Genomic DNA, 17,012 nt, shown 5'->3' with positions numbered 1-17,012 from the left:
CCTCCGTATTTGGTGATCACGGGCTCGAACCCCGGTCTAATCAAGAAGCGTGTGCTACGCACTGTTGCTTCTGCCCACCTAGCTACGGAGGCACCTTGACAACAAGTATGTGACAGTGGAAAAGTATCATAAATTAAGATTTTTTGCACAAAAAATTGTGAACACTTTCAGATCCAACATACGTTTGTGAAACTATTTTCAAAAATTAAATTTATTAAAAGTAAATCTCGAGCTTCAATAACAAATCAATTAAGATGTGCAACTACCAATATTGATATTGAAGTCGATTTTTAAAAAATTTGAGTGATCACAAAGAAAAGCAAATATCTCACTGATGTAGATATATAATGAAAATGAATGAATAAAATTAATTTTTATGGCATTTGATTTTTTATTTTTAAAAGACTTATTTTATGGGCAGCCTGCAGAAAATTTGTAGTTCGTCAAGGTGGCCCACAGAACAATTTGAGTTGGCCAGGCCTGGTTTAGATAAAGGATAAGATTTTCAGGTGGAATGCAGAATAAAGGAATTTGTCCACACAAAAATAATTTCACAACAGGACTTCATCAAAATTCAGTATACTTGATTCACAAGTGGAATTCGAACATCGATTACACCAGCATTTCAGACTCACAGGTGGCAAGTCTATGACAGGAAAGATATGAAGAAATCTGAAGAAATACGACAAGAAAGATATGAAGAAAGTCTATGACAAGCTTCAAGGACCAATTATTTTAAAGATTTTAAGAAATGCACAGATAAATTAGCACATTGTTTGAAACAACTTTTAAAAATATGTATTCCTCAGAGCCTAAAAACACGAAAAATGGGCTAAATCCATTATTTGGGTAAAACTTGTCTTCATGCAGTGTCTTCATGCACAGTGTGGTCATAGAATGGAGTGATTGTATAGTAGAGTTCTGTGATTGGGTGATTATTGTGAAGGCATTTTTTTTCTGATTGTTTTGTGCCGTTGAGGTGGGGGGTGCTTATCCCCCATCCCGCTGTTTTAAAATAGGAAAAGGAGTTCGTGATTTAAAAAACAGTGGCAAGTGGGGGGGATAAACACCCTAGGCATATCAATTTAGGAGGACAGTGGGCAGGAAAGCAGTGACTGGCACATGCCAGTCACTGCTTTGTTCCTGTCCGTTTGTTGAAATATGGACTAGTACCCAAGATCTGGAGTTTTACCGAAAAATGTAAATATATAGATACATACTCCAGGAAAGGAGTACACATGTATATATTTATACTTAAAAAGGTTAAAGGTTAAAAGAGCACTAATAATAGTATAAACTCAACATTTATCAGCACATACTATGAAATAGCTTTGAATATACTAATTTCAAAAATATTTTATTAGCAAATTAGATATACAAGTTTATTTTATTTATTCAAATTGAATTTGGCAAATAACACAGATTGCAGAAATCAGTACTGTACAATTTGGTATATCTCATGGAAAACAACAGTTCTGTATGCTTTGCCAGAATACAGCAGTTTCACACTGTTCCAAGTCTATTGAAATAAATGGTATTTCAATATATTTGGAACATATACTAACAGACTTCTTAGGTAATCATTAGGATGAAGTGGTACAACCAAAGATCCTCCGATAGCCTTTTATTAGTAGAAACATGATTAACTGTGGCTATATCTGGCAAATAATGTGTGGACGAAAGTATAGTTTGAGAAATATAACGTAGAGCCTATTATAATGTTCTTGTTTATACTCCAGTATGACCACCAGGTCAGAAGAAAACACAATAAATCACAAATGCAATCGTTAATTGCATTTAGCAGTCATGAGCTTGAACCACAGTTCACTCAAAGAGTATATGCTACCAGTCTTGCTTTGACCACTCAGCTATATCACACCTTAATTATCTTAGTAATGATTACCTATCATGCACAGGATGAATGAACGCTGCAGGAATGGCGGGGGGAGCGAAGCTCTACACTTAAGGCCATATTTGGGCCCCCTGTTAATGTACAAAAAGGGTTGCATGCATAGTGTGAGTGCACATGCATGTTCTATTGAGAGTTTGTCTATTTCTGTTTTTTAAACAAAAAAGCTCATGTCTGTATGTTTAATTTTGACAAAATTTACTAATGAAATTTTTGAACTGTAAAAGGGTTTACACACAACCTTGTGCTGAACCTCAGTTTTAGAAGAAAGCTTACCCTACACCACTTTCTACCACTTCTTGTATAGTTGAATAAATATTTTTTTCGCTGTGAATTATTTCTAAATGCAATAAAACTTCAATTTAACAGACTACATGGAGGTAAGGCTTGTCCAGTATTACTGTCATTAAACTTAAAAAGAAATGCATATTATGATAAATTGCTTTGCTATGAAGTAATTATTAAGAAATGCTGTAATATTTACAAGTATTTCTACATCACAAAAGTGGCAGATGTGTAATACTTACCAATACTACACACTTACCAGTTGTAAGATGTGAAAAAGTTTGAAAATTTTCCATTTTGCACAGTGGTGGCTCTGAATAAGCTTTATTCAGAGTCACCACTGTGCAAAAAGCTTATTCAGAGTTTGAAGAACTAGTGAGTACCTTCTCACTGGTTCTTCGAACTTCATGTCAGACATCAGTAGGGTATCATCTAGAAACCCTACTGATGATACTCTACTGATGCCTGACTTGCTTGGCAGGCTGATGGTATGGAAAATCTTACCTATCTGGCACTCTCCACTGATGTGAATCTTGTAAAGGGCTTTTAAGAAGTTTACAAGCTTTTTTTCTGATGCTGCTGCCTCTGAATAACTATCTCCCTGAGCACCTTTAGCTGATAAGGCTGTGTTTCAAATCATGAAGACATTAATGAAATTTATGATCCCATCCAATGACAGCTTTGCTTGCACAATGGTATTGTAATGGTGAAAACCTGACGCCACACTCATGAGAGTCCTGACCTGAACCTGCTAGACTACAGATTATGGTTATAATTGGAGTTCATGGTGTGGTGCAAAAGACATCCTATTATCAACAGTATGAAGCAAACATGGGTCAGAGCAGCAGCCAGTATTTTATTAAACATTGCACATTATTAATGACAGATAAGTAGTCTGGTAGACTGAGAGACCATAAATGCCAAGAGTAGCCATTTTTGTTGAATTTTGCTCATTAATATATCAATAAACAAATTTTATATATATAAATTCTTAAAGCCACTGACTGATTGTAATGAAGTTTATTACTATAAAATACACAAATTAAAATAATTACAAATGTAGATAACAGCAATAAAAAAATAATGATAATAAAAAATCTTAACAAGCCAATGTTGGAAAAGAGTCACAATTTACGATTAAATGTGAAAATATCTGAAAGTTTGAAAACAACCATACAGAGAAATAGTTAGCCAACAAATCGTTATGTCTTATAATAGGGATTTTAACTTTTCATATATTGACTGGAATTTGTGCATTCATCACTCACATATTAGTAAGACTTTTATGGATTTACTGGATGACTGTTTTCTACAGCAGCATGTTAGAGAAGCAACAAGAGGAAGCAATACTCATGATCTGATTATACGCAGCAATTCTTCATGCATAAGAACATAAAGATAAAAGCCCTCAGGGTGGCAGTGATCGCTGTATGTTGATGTGGGATTTAATTAAAGATATAACTACTGCTAAGGGTTAAAGGAAGGGCTTCTGCTTTTTGTAAAGGCAGATACAATGATCTTTTGACAGCTTTTAAACTCTGTGCATTGGGACAGACTGTTAAAGTTACCAATAGCAAATTCTAAATGTGAAACATTTGGGAATGCAATCATAGAAGTTAGTAGGCTTTTGATACCAACTAAGAAATACTGTTCCAGGCTTAGACCTAAATGGATGTCAGATGAACTTTTTTTTTTTTTTTTTTCGTTAGTTGTTGGCGCATCGGCTTGTGGCCATAATATACCTCCCAAGGTTTTTGCACTACTCTGACCCAAGCCCGAGCGAGATTCGAACCCGCGACCTTTGGGTTGTCAGGCAGGCACTTTACCCACCTGGCTAGCCCGGTCGGCATCAGTCAGATGAACTAACGAGACTTGTGGCAGAGAACAATGCATGGGATGCTGTTGTTATTTGGGTTTTAGGAGCATTAGTAACTAAGGCCATATTGCTCCGGGGATATGTGGTGGGCATTCCCTGACCTTTCCGCATCCTCTGTATTTGGTGGTCACGGGCTCAAACCCCGGTATAATCAAGAAGCAGGTGCTATGCACTGCTGCTCCTGCCCACCTGGCTACAGAGGTGCCACATGGGATGCATATAAATTAACAACAATATGAGAATGATGACACAGAAGCCTATGGTAGATATAAACTAGTCTGTAATCAAGTCACAATGGAGGTAAACTAAGGGAGACCCCCACCTGGGGAAGAATTTTTTTCCTCGTGGGTGGAACACTGTTAGTAGAATCTCTGTCCTCCCCACGCCGGGTGGAAAAGAGCCGAGTTAAAGTCCCATCAATGATGGAGGAATTTTTTTTTAGGGTAACTAAGAGTAAGAACATGTAAATGTATACTTGTAGGTACACCAATGCTAGGAGTACAGTAAATAAATTTGATGAATTCGAGGTGCTGGTCAAGACATCAAAGGCAGTATACTGTTGGCATATCAGATATAAGGAATGCAGAATTGGAATTAGGGGAATATAGTGTGTACAGAAAGAATAGGCGGGATTGGAAGAGAGGAACTTATGCTGTTAGTTATGGGATGCAAATAAATTATCAGAAGATACAGAAGCATATGGTAGATAAAAACTAGTGTGTAATCAAGTCACAAAGGAGGTTAGAGAAGTGAAGGCAGTTTATGAGAAATCTTTGTCAAAGATGCAAAGAAAAACAGCAAAGACTTGTTTACTTATGTTAACTCTAGAAGGAAGGGGATGAATCAGATTGGTCCACTTGATATTGATGGTTTGACTGTCAATGATCCTGCTCAGGTAGCTGACAAACAATGAGTATCTACATCTACATTCACACATGTGGAATTCTGTAGGGAAGTGGAGGTCAAGAGCTTATCAAACTCTAACAGGAAACTAAACGATTTTGTAAAAACTGAGAGCAAAGTGGAGAATAAATTAAAGTTAAACATAAGAAAGGCATCTGGGGTTGATGGGATCTATCCAGTTATATTAGAGGTGGCAGTAAAAGAAGTAAACAAGCTTTTAGCCATAATTATGAGAGCATCTTTGGACTCAGGAAAGGTCCCCACAGATTGGAGATGTGCAAATGTATTCCCAATTCACAAAGGGGGATCAGAGGGTGACACGAGTAATTACAGACCGGTTAGTTTAACTTCTGTTTCAGAGAAAATAATGGAGTCACTTTTTTTTTTTTTTTTTTTTTTTTATGTAAACCCCAAACACGAGAGGTATTAGAACCTATAATACTTAGTACCATGCTTGGGTTGGAGGTTAAGAAGATGAAAGAAGATATTTGTTGACATTGCACTTTAACTTCTGTAGACTGTAATTTTCAGGAAATACGTATGAAAGAAGGTTGTTCCAGAAAATGGAAGCTGAATGAATAAACGAGGAAGAGGAAAAGTTGGTTCGGTGGGTTTGAAATTGGACAGTAATTGGATGTTGGCTGGCGGCAGCATGTGTTCGGACTGTTTTGAAAGAGAGAGCGGGAATTATAGAAGCCAATTCAGAAGAGCAGTGAGTACGGAAATATCTGTAGAAGAGGCATGCAGCAGAAACAGTATGTCTATGAGACAGCGAGTGGAGAGACTGTTAGAGATGAATCATTAATTAACCTAACTGCCCTCTTCTGAACGGAATCAAGAAGCCTGAGAGAGGTGTTGAGGACACCACTCCAGATGTGGGAACAGTATTCCATGGTAGGGCGGATTTGCGATTTGTACAGAATGAACAGCTGTTTGGAATAAAAGTAATGCTGTGAGCGAAAGAGAAAACCAAGTTTTTTAGATGCAGAGGAAGCAATATTTGTAATGTGTTTGTGCCAAGGGAGATTAGAAGTAAGGGTAATCCCCAAAAGAGATATATTTTACCTAGAAATCAGACAAGACAACTAAGTTATCTTTGTCCCACTGAAGAATTACCTGGAGATCGGCATTTAAGGAATTGGTAGCAGATATTCGAGAAGTTGACACTGATTGAGCAGGGCAGGATTTCTCAAAATGGAAAGTGGAATGCAATGTGCTATCATCGGCAAAACTATGGATAGGATTTCCAGTCAATGGAAGAAGGTCATTAATATACAAGAAGAAAAGAGTGGGGGAAAGAACTGAACCTTGGGGGATGTCGTTAGTGGAGAAGTTAGAACACAGAGAGTCATCTACCATCACCTTCAGCGAGCGATCAGAGAGAAAACTGGATAACCAATTACAAAAAACAGTTGGCAAACCATAAGATGGAAGCTTGTTTAGAAGACCTTTATGCCAAGTACAATCGAAAGCCTTTGAGATGTCAAGAGCAACTGCTTGTGCTTCACCGAACTTTTCCATTGAATTAGTCCATAAATGAGTAACATAAGCCAGAATATCACCAGTGGATCGACACTGACGGAATCCATACTGGCGATCGTTGATCAGACGGAAGGTTTCTAGGTAGTTTTAAGAGTTGGCGGTTAATTGATTTCTCCATTACTTTAGAAAGAGTAGAAGTGATTGCAATGAGACGATAATTGGAAGGTATTTGTCACTCTTTTTAGGAACTGGCTGGATATGAGCAAATTTCCAAGCAGAAGGAAAAATACTTTTGGAATAAGAAAGTGAAAAAGGCGGCAAAGAACAGGACTAAGTTCAGGAGCACAGGTTTTGAGAACAAGTGGAGAAATACCATCGGGACCTGGAGCTTTCTTAGCGTCAACATTTGTCAAAATCCTTTTGACGGAAGACCACAGGAGGCATTGAATTGAGCGTGTTGGGAATAGTGGAAGGTGTTTTACCATGATCATTAATACAAGAGTTGGAAGAAAAATGGGATGCTAGTAGGTCAGCTTTATCCTTGGCTGAAGTGACAACAGAACCATCTGGTTTGGACAGAGGTGGGAGCAGAGATGGGCAAAAGTTACGACCAATAGCTTTGGCAAGAGACCAGAATGCTTGGCTACCATTAGGGCAAGAAGCAAGTTTTCTACTCTTAGCCTGTTCAAACTCTAGTTTGGACTGATTAATAATTGCTTTACAATTGTTGCGAGCTTTGGTGTAGGCAGAAAATGAAACTGAAGAATTAGAAACAAGCCAATTACGATATGCAACGTTCTTCTCTTGAACAACCTTAGCACATTTATTGGAAAACCAAGGTTTAGATAAAGGACGAGATTTTAAAGTGGAGTGTGGGATAAAGGATTCCATTCCTGTAAGAATAATTTCACTGACACGATCTGAGCAAACATTGACATCAGAAGTTTTGAAACAGTAATCCGACCAAGGAAAAGAATAAAAGAAATCTCACAGGTCATGCCATTTTGCATTCTTGTAATGCCAAACAATATGAGGTTGGGAATAGCCATGAGATAAAGGCTCCATAGGAGAAGAGACAATTACCAAGTTGTGACCTGAGGTGCCTAAAGGACCTCTTACTTCGACTGTGTACTTAGAAGGGCTGTTTGTGAGAAAAAGATCAAGCGTGTTGGCTGTATGGTTAGGATTGCCTGTTATTCTTGTAGGTAAATGAACAATCTGTGCAAGGTCATTAGTAATTTCAAAAGCCTCAGCATCTTGACCAGCTGGGTTGATGTGACTAGAAAACGGAAGCCAGCTGTTGTTGTGAACTTTAAATCACAAAGGAAAATTACCTCACTGTTAGGAAAGTTGGACTGGAGAAAGTCAAGTTGCAAAGAGATGAAGTCAAAGAGCACCAAGTGATTAGTGGAGTTGGGAGAACGGTAGAGACAACAGATGAATTTGACACAATGAAGTAGAGAGATTTTAAGCCAGAGAAGATCGAAGAGCGGAGATTCCAAATTACCAATTCTCTGACAGGAAATATTGGAATGTATATATGCACAAGTACCACCTTTGAGGTAAAAGGAATCATACTGCAAATAGTTTGGGCAACTGAGATGAGCAGTGGGTGAATCAACCGATAACTGAGATTCTGTCAGAAAAAGTACGTGGCGTTTGGCAACTGCAAGTGGAAATGGACATCGTTGAGACTAGAATTGAGACCACATATATTTGTGAAATGAATTAGGAAGTGTTTGGGAGGCTTACATCTTTTCTCAGTTAAGCTTACTGTATTAGTTTGACAATTCATGGTGTATTCAATAGTAGGAATAAGTGGGTGGGACATGCTGTATGAAGCGATGAAAATTTTGGATATGGCGTACACATGGTAAGAACATACCCAGATCCTTGACATAACACTGGTTAAAGAAGCACTGCAGGATAGAAAAGACAGCATGGGTTTGTTAAGAGGAAGTCTCCTCTGACCTAAAACGAACTGCAGGTGATAGTGCTAAAGGCTAAATCTGTGAATCATATTTTCAGCACACATTTTAAGACCTATTGAGCCACTAATGCAGGGTTTTGAACTCCCACTTACTGACTCCATCCCGGTGACCCATAGAGCAGAGTATGTATTAGCTTTAATATGCATAAAGTGCAGTACAGAATTGGGTTCCTCATCTCACGTTAGCTCAAGATCCAAATCAGCAGTTACCCTTGCAATTGAAGCACCTCCTACAGTGACAGAGGTATCATTCTTAATTTTCTTATCAGAAATAATCATTTGCACAGATTTTCTTGGGTTCAAATGTAGTCCAATAGAGTACAAATTATTCTCTGGGCTGGTGTTTCCTAACTGATTCGCACAACTTATGAACCTACATAATTAAGTGATCCGCACAACTTACTAAAGTGGTCCACAAGACTCGACAATAAAACAGAACTCTTTTTGTGGGGAACAATCTTATTAACTGTGATGGGAAATATAGTTATACCAGAATAATTTAATGTATACAACATAAGTTAAGTACAAATGCATATTATTGTATTTAAAAAATAGTTAATACATTTTCATATATTAAGAACAATATAAAAACATTTTTTATTATCTGTGGTAGTAGTAGTAGTGGCATGTGATGCAAGAAAGCAAATGTATGAGCTTATGCAGCATCAGCCAAAAAAAAAAAAAAAAATCACACCATTCCCTACAAATGCCTGTCCAGTTCCTCCTTAAATTTATTCAACCTATCAACTTCCACAACAGATGGAAGTTTGTTCCAGCAATTAACCACCCGCTGGCTAAAGGCAAATTTCCGCACATCTAATCTACATCTGTCTTTTCTTAATTTGAATTTATGCCCCCTTAGGTTCGTAATCTGAACAAGTGGAAGGATCCCATCAGAATTCAGCGTGCTGAACCCATTCAAGGCCTTATACACCTCAATCAGATCACCACGCAGGTGCCTAGTCTCCAGCCACTGCAATTTGCAGAACTTAAGCCTCTCTTGATAAGAGGATCCCTTCATTCCCCTCACCAATCTTGTTGCCCTTCTCTGTACACGCTCAAGTAAATCTACATCCTTCCTAAAATGAGGCCTCCAGACCTGTACGCAGTACTCAAGGCGTGGCCTGACCATTGCCTTATACAGAGGGATAATCACCTCCTTTTCCCTGCTAGCAAAATTCCTATATATCATTGACAAAACCCCATGACCTGCCCTGGCAGCCTGTCTGCATTGCTCAGAAAACTTCATATCTGCCTGCACGATTACTCCCAGGTCTTTTTCATTTTCTACCACCTTAAGTGTAGTACCACACAGTTGGTACGTTTCTCTGGGGTTACTTCTACCCATATGCAGTACTTTGCATTTGTCAAGGTTAAACTTCAATTGCCACTTCTTAGCCCATCTGCCCAAATTATCTAGATCCTGTTGCAGTAGCACACTGCCATTACTATCATTAACAACCCTGCCAACTTTGTATCATCTGCAAACTTCGACACTAAGACTGATATACCTTCATCAATATCATTGATAAATATACAAAACAACAGTGGACCCAACACCGAACCCTGTGGGACTCCACTAATAACATTAGTCCAAGAAGAGCAGCGCCCATTGATTACCACCCTCTGTCTTCTTCCACTTAACCATCCTTTTATCCATTGTAGCAACTTACCCTTAATACCATTCTGCTCCAATTTGTACAATAGTCTGCCATGCGCAACAGTGTCAAAAGCTTTCCTGAAATACAAATATATGATATCAAAATTATTTTTTGCATCCAGTTCCTTTGTAACCACATCATAATATCCTATCAAATTTGTCAGACAAGACTTTCCCTTAACAAACCCATGCTGTGTCTGAATTATTGCTGCAGTCTTGTCTAGATGATCCTGCAATGCATCTTTAACCAGCGACTCCATTATTTTACCCGGAACAGAAGTTAAACTAACTGGTCTGTAATTACTCGTGTCACCCTTCGATCCCCCTTTGTGAATTGGGGATACATTTGCACATCTCCAGGCCGTGGGAACCTCCCCTGAGTCCAAGGATGCTCTCATAATTATGGCTAAGGGTTCGCTTAGTTGCTTTGCCGCCTCCTTTAATATAACTGGATAGATCCCATCCACCCCAGGTGCTTTTCTTACAATTAACTTCAACAGTTTCTCTTCCACTTTGCTCTCAGTTATTACAAAATCATTAAGCACCCTGCTACAATTTGATAACCTTCTGCCATTTTCAAACCTTAATAATTCCTCACGTGTGAATGTAGATGCAAAATACTCATTCAGTTTGTTTGCTATCTGAGCAGGATCATCAACAGTCGAACCATCGATGTCAAGTGGACCAATCAGATTCATCCCCTTCCTTTTAGAGTTTATATAAGTAAAGAAATCCTTGCTGTTTTTCTTAACATCTTTTGCCAAGGATTTCTCGTAATCTGCCTTCGCCTGCCTAACCTCCTTTGTAACTTGGTTACAGATGAACTTGTAGCTATCATAGGCTTCTTTGTCACGTGTTAATCTGTATGCATCCCATGCATTTTTCTTCTCTGCTACGAGTCTCATTAGTTCATTTGACAACCATTTAGGCCTAAACCTTGAACAATATTTCTTAATAGGTATGAAACTTTTAGTAGCATCCACGATTAATTCCTCGAATGCTTCCCACTTAGAATTTACTGTTGGTAACATCGTCAGTTGATCCCACTGCACAGAATTTAAAAACTGTCGGAGACCACTGTACTCGCCTTTACGGAAGCAAAAACCCTTTCCTTTTCCCCTGATGGTAATTAAATCTTTAAGTAAATCCCATGTCAGTACACTGTGATCACTGCCACCTAGTGGTTCTTTTATCTGCAAATTCCTAATACACGAATGATCACTGCTGATAACCAGATCAAGAGTATTACTTTCTCTAGTTGCCTCTCGAACATGCTGCTGCAGAAAACAATCATCCAATAAATCCACAAATGTCTGACTAGTGTGTGAGTGCCCAACCCACAAGTTCCAGTCAATATCTGGGAAGTTGAAATCCCCCATTATAAGACATTCCGATTTACTAGCCCACTCTATTTCTCTGTACAATTGTTCATCGTACTCATTCGAGTCATTAGGCCTATAACACACTCCTACTCTTATTTTTGCTTTCGCAGTGCTTATGTCACACCAAACTGACTCAACAGTGCACTGTTCATCTATATCAACTGGATGCACTTCTTTTGATTTTATGTTTTTCTTAATTAACAGCATAACACCTCCTCCCTTCCTATCCTGTCTATCCTTTCTGTACACATTGTACTCCCCAAATTCCAGTTCGGCATTCCTTATATCAGTGTGACACCATGTCTCTGATATCCCAACAATATCCACCTTTGATGTCTTGACCAACACTTCAAATCCATCAAATTTATTTACTATACTTCTAGCATTGGTATACATGCAAGCATACATGCTCCTACTCCTATTCTTTGTTACCCTAACACATCCCATATACCCACCCGTTCCACGATGACCGCCACCAGTCCCTGAAACCCCCAACACCCCACACTCCAGGTCGCTACTTATTCTAATAGAAGTTGTGCAAGAATCACCTTCACCTCTGCCTACGGCTACTGTTAAACTATTAGTCCTTGTATCCCCACAAGCTATCAGTTTTCCGACCCACCCAACACTGCCTCGATAGCATCAGCAAATATTCTTGCACCCTTTCTATTTAAGTGTATCCCATCTCTGTAGAAGCAGTCTCTCCTGTTAACAAGTACAGTCCAGGCTGAAAAAAATGGTTTCTATTTCAAATATAAAAGTGATCCTGTATCCAAAAGAGGTTGAGAACCACTACTCTAGATGAGAAGAAAAGAATCCCTGAATACTCTCAGCTATGTATCTTGGTGCTGGTTTGCTGATTTTCATCCTCTGCTGATCTTTGCCTGCCAGAGGTGATAAAAAATTTAAAGCTGTATGGGAATACAACTGTACCTAATTCATTTTCTTATTAGGTCTAATGGCATCTAATCCTAGGTACAGCTGTACCTAGGATCAGATGCCATGCCTATATAAAAATGCCTCATGGCTTTGGTTTCCACAACTTCAGATGGAACTAAAAAAAAAAAAAAAAAAACATCGGCGATTGGAAATTTTGCACAATCAAGGTGTCTTATGAACATCTTTATTACTGTAAGTAATATAAAATCATGGATAACTTTGTAAGTTTCTTCTTACTTAAAGGATTTGTTGCAAAGGTGGCAACTGCTACAAAACAGTGTATTGCTGGAAAGTATAGAGCATGGGCAGGCAACCTTTTTTTTTTCCCTTGAGTGCCATTTTTCTTCATCACAATAATAAAAAGCTTCACTGGTGCCACCTGTACAAGTGTATAAATATACAAATAAGCACTGACATGCTGCAGAAAATCTTCTAGTCTGACACTGATGGTACAAGTCTAAGGTTGCTGACATTTCGTATAGAGGAATTAGATAAAACTAGGCAGACATTTTATTTCATTATAATTATTGGTGGGAATAAGTTATTTATAGTTCTGGTTTTGTTGAACATATTTTTTGGGTATTGGTTGTGGTATAGTATGTGTTCGATAATGTTTAGTTCATGTTGTAGATTATCTGGTGTTCAGATTCTGAGCGTTCTAAGGATCATTCTTTTTTATTAGTCACATATTGATTGAAATGGGGTATTTAGGCTGATAGTTTAGAATGAAAATAACAGATAAAGATCTGTGTTGATGGATTTCTTAAAGCCTCAGGACAAAGCTCATTGTTTTTTTTGCAGAGCACTCAAGGAGCAGGAAAACATTTCCCTTAGTAATGTTGCACACCACACCATTTTCTGAAGACCATGCCTCTTGTATCACAGATCCTAAAGTGCTGAATGTCGTCCATCATCAAAAGAGGAGAGGCTTTAATATAATTAACTCTCTTTTGTAGAGAAGAAGCCAGAACAAACATATCGGATAATAAAGCAAGTCAATGTAACACTATGCACCAAAACCACGACCCACGAGAAAGCTTCCTGTTCAATGCGGGCAATGGTGCCATGGGCCAGATCAGAACTACAGCCAACAACCCTTACGGCTTAAACAGGGATATCTCACATGACAAACATCCCACAATCTCTCCTGCTCAGTGCATCTTATAGTGAAGAGGAGCTGGCAACCCCTTAGAGACTCTCTTTGTCTGATCAAGGCACTAACAGCTGACCACTTTACCTTTGTTTCAAGTCTTTTCCTTCTGTATAATCACTTTCTCTTTGGCTTTATTGTATTCAGCAGACAGAAATGGAAGGGCTCTGTATATAATTTAACAGAATATAAATATAAAATATATATAAATATGTTCTCTTCTATAGTTTAACTATTTTTCCACAGAAAGAATCATAGCATTTCAAAAAGCCTGGGGATTTAATGTAGAAGTCATGAAGTACTTAAATATTTAAATGATTCTCTTCAAAACACAGTGTTGTTTGTGGCTTCATTTAAATTATTCATTCCTGCATGTCCTTCAACTCTCAATTTTGAAAACATAATATACAACAAAGTCTGTATATTTAAAAAATATATATATTGATAAATTAACTTTAATTGCTATAAAATATTGTAAAACATTTTTTACATTTATTATTTCTCAGTTGTGCAACCTGTTTTCTCTAAAATATCCTCATGGAATATAAAACAGCCCCAGGGGCCAACATCTGGTGAATATGGGCTTGGCACATCCAGGGTCCTGAGCTGGATATCAACATTCTCTTTCTTGGTGATTCCTCTCTCTCTCTCTCTCTCTCAGGGTAACTCGGAAATTTTTTTTTGGACAGTGCAGCATAAGCCTCAGGCTTCCTTGCAAATAATAATAATAATAATAATAATAATAAATCACTATATAAAAGAATAGTTAAAGTGAAAAACTGCATGCTCTCATCCAGTTCTGTCAAGTACTAAGTCATATGTTATACTCCTAAACCATTCACTATAGTAACAGCTTATCCCCCTTATAAACACTTTAGACTTGTTCTGAAATGTGAACATTTAGTAATTGGTTCCATCCTCTTTCATTTCCTTTTACTGCTGTACAAATGAATTACATACTGGAAGGAGAATGTGTATTGAAATTTTAGACAAATCATATAAAATCAATTAATGCAACTTAATAACGAGTGGTGTGTATTTATAAAAAAATGTATCGCTTTCAATAATAACAATAACTGTTCACTATTTTAAAGCGTAAACAAAACATCTTTTGTTGACTGAGCAAACGTAAACAACTGACAATAGACGTAAGGCCTTATCAGTAAGTACGAGAGGTGTCTCAGGATAACCTGAAAATAAACAGAAGTTAGTGACTACATTAGCTGAGTATTTTCAAATTACACAGGTAACTATTATCTTTTCATGTACTTCTATACAATGATATATACAGAAATGAAAGTAAAGTGCAGTTGACAAATTTTAAGTTTACTGCTAATTTGCGAAATATTCTACAAATTGGTTATGTCTCAACTTACTTATCTATTAATAATTAAAACTCTACGGACATCTGTATAAGATAACGATAAACACAACTAAAACGTACTCTACTCTACGCTGTCATTCATATGACAACCACACTGTCACTAAACGACTAAGCCACAATCCCACGAAGAGTTAATCCGGCTAAATGTGCTGCAGATGGATTGATGGCCAACTACGATTAGGTATTCCCTTTTATTGCTTTGAATATCCCTTCGTGTTTGAGTAGTATATTAGAACAGGGAAAGTGATTAAGGGAAGAAAGGTCTATGAACAATCAGCATAAATAATAATAATCATAAAATAGAATTAAAAAAAAAAAATAGCATTGTAGCCAATAAATACGATGTCACATTTTTCATCCAGGTTTTCACCCAACCCCTACTTTGAATTAACTTGAGTTGTAGAGTTCCTCAAGGCTCACCGTAACACAATTCATTAATCTGTGCAGTGTAAGTTTTCTCTCTTTCTTTTTTTGGTCTACAGTGACATTTCCAAAACTGTTTGTAATATTCATGATGCGGTTTTACTATCGCTTTATAGAGTGGAATAACCAGCACCTAGTACAGAATAGAAAATTTTTCCTCTTCTACCGCCTTAAGTTTTTTGGCCACTAAGTAATAGGTTGATATGTTATTAGTGTTACCAGTTTTCAGATAATTCAAACAAATGATCTATTGTACTCCACTTTGGACTTAAATCCCGAGCCAAACGATTCTGCAATCGTTGAACGCACGTCTACAATTCTTATTCACAATACCGTCTCGCATTTCCTGTGATTTTTGTTGAATCTCTAAGACAGTGGGGGATTCAGGGTATGGGCATCGGGGCACGTGTCCCCCTGTCTTTTTTCGGAGAATATACATCAATCGTTTAAATACCCTTTAGCTACCAAAAAAAAAAAAAAAAATTTTTATTTCATTGTTAAGATAGGATTTTATCTATTTTTGCATCGTGGCTCAGTTATTTTAAACTGGCTACAGTTGGCAACTCTGATGCTGATGTGATCGTCATTCTAGTTCGAGGCGTCACGCAGTTTGGTCGTGCGTAATCTTTACTTCAAAGTAATTCAGACTAGCTGTGTGCCTGTGTCTGCCAGTCACATTATGTTTGAGTGTCATATTTGTTCAAGGCACAAAATGGTGCCCCCTGTAACAAATGGTGCCCCCTGTCATTTTTTTCTGGATCCTCTACTGCTGTAAGACACCATTAAGGTAGTCAAAGGGCTCAAGGTTCAAAATTAAAGGGTTCACAAACATTTGATTAATACCAAAGACTAGGATAGATAGGTAGTGCTTTATCAAAAGCAATACCCGAAGGTTGTGCTTTGGATACAGTGTTGTCACTCTTGAAAAGTTATTAGTATACCAAGCTTGAAACAAAATTCGATGCAAACTTATTGTTCTTTTGAATCAGTCATTTCAAAAAATTGCAGAGAACGATGTAAAAGCCTTCACTTTTTTGAAAAAAAAGCTCTATATACATGACTAACGCAACACAGAGTGGATTACTATGACAAACTGAGAAAGCATATTTCATCACACCTCTTGGAAAAAAATTATTACTAATATTGGTAATTAAGGTAAAATGGCCATTTTCACAAGACCATTTTTATAACTTTTGGGCAGCAACTATTATCGGCTTATTAAGCCCACGAAATGTGATAAATAGCTTTCGGAGAACATGCTGTGTATCATTTGAAGACTTTTCAGCTTTTTGCAAGGTTTAATGAGCGGTTATTGGTTGCAAATAGCTCTCACTCTGGCCGTCCTTCAACTTCAAGACCAATGACTCAATCGCTCGTATTCAGCATCTGATTAGGATTAATCTACGTCCAAATGTCCGCGAAGTTGCTAATGAAATTTTTATTATTTCTTATGGGACATAACAGCCAGTTTTAACACAAGATTTCAAAATGCGACGCATTTCAGCGAAATGTGTGATCATCAGTGTGTGAAATGCTTTCACACACTGATGATCATAGAGGGCAGTGAGTTCATGTATGTCCGGATCTCTGTCAATTTGCGGATGACTCACAGTTTTTTCTTTCTTCGTC

The 17,012-nt window shown here is 37.6% G+C and overlaps 1 protein-coding gene across 2 annotated transcripts in view; it reads right to left on the bottom strand.

The window, feature by feature from the left end:
* LOC150086705 (protein LZIC-like) overlaps nt 1-15,061 on the bottom strand; it is a 67,633-nt gene extending 52,572 nt beyond the window's left edge. The window contains exon 1 of one of the 2 annotated variants that reach the window (XM_090371535.1): nt 15,021-15,061. The gene's annotated coding sequence lies outside the window, so the exon portion shown is untranslated. Of the gene's footprint in view, nt 1-14,952 lie in introns of both variants that reach the window. The other variant, XM_090371534.1, reaches the window with a different exon arrangement.
* Between the last annotated feature and the right edge of the window lie 1,951 nt (nt 15,062-17,012).

The sequence above is a fragment of the Mastigoproctus giganteus genome, chromosome 4, assembly GCF_048544385.1.
Source record: "Mastigoproctus giganteus isolate SK-2022 chromosome 4, ASM4854438v1, whole genome shotgun sequence".
NCBI lineage: Eukaryota > Metazoa > Arthropoda > Arachnida > Uropygi > Thelyphonidae > Mastigoproctus > Mastigoproctus giganteus.
The sequence above is the reverse complement of the archived record's forward strand: the minus strand, read 5'-3'. Positions and strand labels throughout refer to the sequence as shown.